The following is a 2,830-nucleotide window of genomic DNA, read 5'->3' on the forward strand; positions in this document are numbered from 1 at the left end:
ACAGCCTACACCATTGGACTTAAGTAGAAGACTATTACAAGTGAAACCAATAATTGAAATCTGTAACCACACCCCACCCCCTCAAATGCCAGGCAATAAATTACCTTAAAAACAACAACCAGGCATTCCACAAAGACTAAACTGGGTCTATATCATTCAAAACTTTAAAAAAGTACTTCAAAATCACATACTATGCAATAATGTTTCAATTTGCATTACCCAGCAGAATTAGCTTTGCATATATAGATATAGTGCAGCAGAATATATTGGTGGTTGTAGTCAATTGTAATTACCTGTAGGTGACAAGAAGAGAAGAAACGTCAATTCACAATCGATATCAGCTGAAGATAAATTAATGCTGATTGAACACTGCTGTTATGTGTCAATTTTATCACGCTTTGATAAAAATGCATGCTTAGATCAATAAATGCACAGCCAAACGGCTTTGCACAGCCTACACCATTGGACTTAAGTAGAAGACTATTACAAGTGAAACCAATAATTGAAATCTGTAACCACACCCCACCCCCTCAAATGCCAGGCAATAAATTACCTTAAAAACAACAACCAGGCATTCCACAAAGATTAAACTGGGTCTATATCATTCAAAACTTTAAAAAAGTACTTCAAAATCACATACTATGCAATAATGTTTCAATTTGCATTACCCAGCAGAATTAGCTTTGCATATATAGATATAGTGCAGCAGAATATATTGGTGGTTGTAGTCAATTGTAATTACTCAGCAGAATTAGCTTTGCATATATAGATATAGTGCAGCAGAATATATTGGTGGTTGTAGTCAATTGTAATTACCCAGCAGAATTAGCTTTGCAAATATAGATATAGTGCAGCAGAATATATTGGTGGTTTTAGTCAGTTGTAATTACCCAGCAGAATTAGCTTTGCATATATATAGTGCAGCAGAATATATTGGTGGTTGTAGTCAAATTAAGCAGACGGGAGAAGTCAGGATAGTGCGCAAGGGCATAGAAGGGAGCGGCTCAAGAAAAGAGAAGTGGAAACAGACAGCAAACTAGGCTGGAGAGAGACCTGAGACAAAGAGATCTGAATTATACGAGAGCCGACCAGGGGAAAAACAAATTATGCAGTCAAGTTTCCCACATTTGGAAAAATCACAGGAGCAGCACACCCAGAGTGCAATGAGTGAGCCTTGCCCTGGGAGAAGCACCTTCATGATCATAGTATATCACCTGGCAGGTAAGTAGGAGTTGGGCTAGAGCTGGGGAGGGTCGCTGCTCGGGCACCCCCCTGTCAAGTGAAGGAGATCCAACTGAGGCAGCACAAGGAATCTCTCGAAAGAAGAACAAGGCTAGAGGAAGATCTGAGACAAATAAATCTGACTTTTACCAGAGCTGACCAGAGGAAAGAACAAACACAGTCCCCCACTACCACAAATAATGCAGTCGAGTTTCCCACATTTGGGGAAATCATACGGGTCAGCATACCCAGAATACAATGAATGAACCTCACCCTGGGAGAACAATCTTCATGACCATGGTATCTCCTATGCAAAATAAGTATGATTTGGGATAGGGCTTGGGAGGGCCGCTGCTCAGGCACATCTCTGTCAAGTAAAGGAGATTCAACTGAGGCAGCACAAGGGAACTCTCATCTGGGGACAACAACTGCAGGGAGAACACATATTTTCAGATGAACATGGGAGGGCAGAAGGCTACCTAATACTGAAGCACCCCCAAACAACAAACCAAATGCAACAACTAGTGCAAGCATTCCTGGGGGAAGGCCTGCAGCAGATGGATTTGCATATGGTGATGTCATCCAAGCAGTGGGTCAAAGTTGGCTTCAACCCTCGTCTGCATATGAAAAGAGAAAAGGGGCGTGCAGGGCATGGCAGCATTTTTCGGCGCTTGGATGACCCCTAGTTCGCATTAAACACCTCCACCCTCCTTCGGTGTGGGGCTCATGTTGGCTATGCCCCAGCCCCGAAGCATTCAAGCTGATTTCTTGCAGCAGCTGGGCACTGTAACAGCTCCAGAGCTGCTCTGTAAGGCAAATAAAAGGGTGTGGGACCTGCAGCACTACCTGTAGTTCGCATTGTGCGTTGGAAGGCACAAAGTAAGCAGACGGGAGAAGTCAGGATAGTGCGCAAGGGCATAGAAGGGAGCAGCTCAAGAAAAGAGAAGTGGAAACAGACAGCAAACTAGGCTGGAGAGAGACCTGAGACAAAGAGATCTGAATTATACGAGAGCCGACCAGGGGAAACACAAATTATGCAGTCAAGTTTCCCACATTTGGGGAAATCGCAGGAGCAGCACACCCAGAGTGCAATGGGTGAGCCTTGCCCTGGGAGAAGCACCTTCGTGATTATAGTATCTCACCTGGCAGGTTAGTAGGAGTTGGGCTAGAGCTGGGGAGGGTCGCTGCTCGGGCACCCCCCTGTCAAGTGAAGGAGATCCAACTGAGGCAGCACAAGGGAACTCTCGAAATAAGAACAAGGCTAGAGGAAGATCTGAGACAAAGAAATCTGACTTTTACCAGAGCTGACATCACATCACACCAGACTATCAGTAACCAGCCTTCTCCCATCCCTTACCAACCCTCCCCATCCCTCGCACCAACTCTGTCATCTTTCTCCCATGCATCTGGAGAGGAAGTCATGGCCCTCATTCGTTCCTGTCCCCTCACCACCTCCCCACTTGACCCTATCCCCTCCCGCCTCCTCTGCCACATCTCTTCTTCTGCTTGTTCCCATCTTTCCCACCTTCTCAATCTCTCCCTCTCATCAGGCACTGTCCCCTCTGCCTTCAACCACGCTCTCATCTCTCCTATTCTTAAAAAACCTACC

At 45.2% G+C, this 2,830-nt stretch overlaps 3 non-coding genes across 3 annotated transcripts; all 3 read right to left on the reverse strand.

Moving 5' to 3' along the window:
- Positions 1 to 1,066: 1,066 nt before the first annotated feature.
- Positions 1,067 to 1,229, reverse strand: LOC135003297 (U1 spliceosomal RNA). The gene has a single exon (XR_010204327.1). It is a non-coding gene; the product is annotated as a U1 spliceosomal RNA (small nuclear RNA).
- Positions 1,230 to 1,381: 152 nt separating this feature from the next.
- LOC135003298 (U1 spliceosomal RNA) lies at positions 1,382 to 1,545 on the reverse strand. The gene has a single exon (XR_010204328.1). It is a non-coding gene; the product is annotated as a U1 spliceosomal RNA (small nuclear RNA).
- A 670-nt stretch (positions 1,546 to 2,215) lies between these two features.
- LOC135003296 (U1 spliceosomal RNA) lies at positions 2,216 to 2,378 on the reverse strand. Its single transcript, XR_010204326.1, has one exon. It is a non-coding gene; the product is annotated as a U1 spliceosomal RNA (small nuclear RNA).
- Positions 2,379 to 2,830: the final 452 nt, after the last annotated feature.

Source organism: Pseudophryne corroboree, unplaced genomic scaffold, assembly GCF_028390025.1.
Source record: "Pseudophryne corroboree isolate aPseCor3 unplaced genomic scaffold, aPseCor3.hap2 scaffold_1852, whole genome shotgun sequence".
Classification (NCBI taxonomy): Eukaryota; Metazoa; Chordata; class Amphibia; order Anura; family Myobatrachidae; genus Pseudophryne; species Pseudophryne corroboree.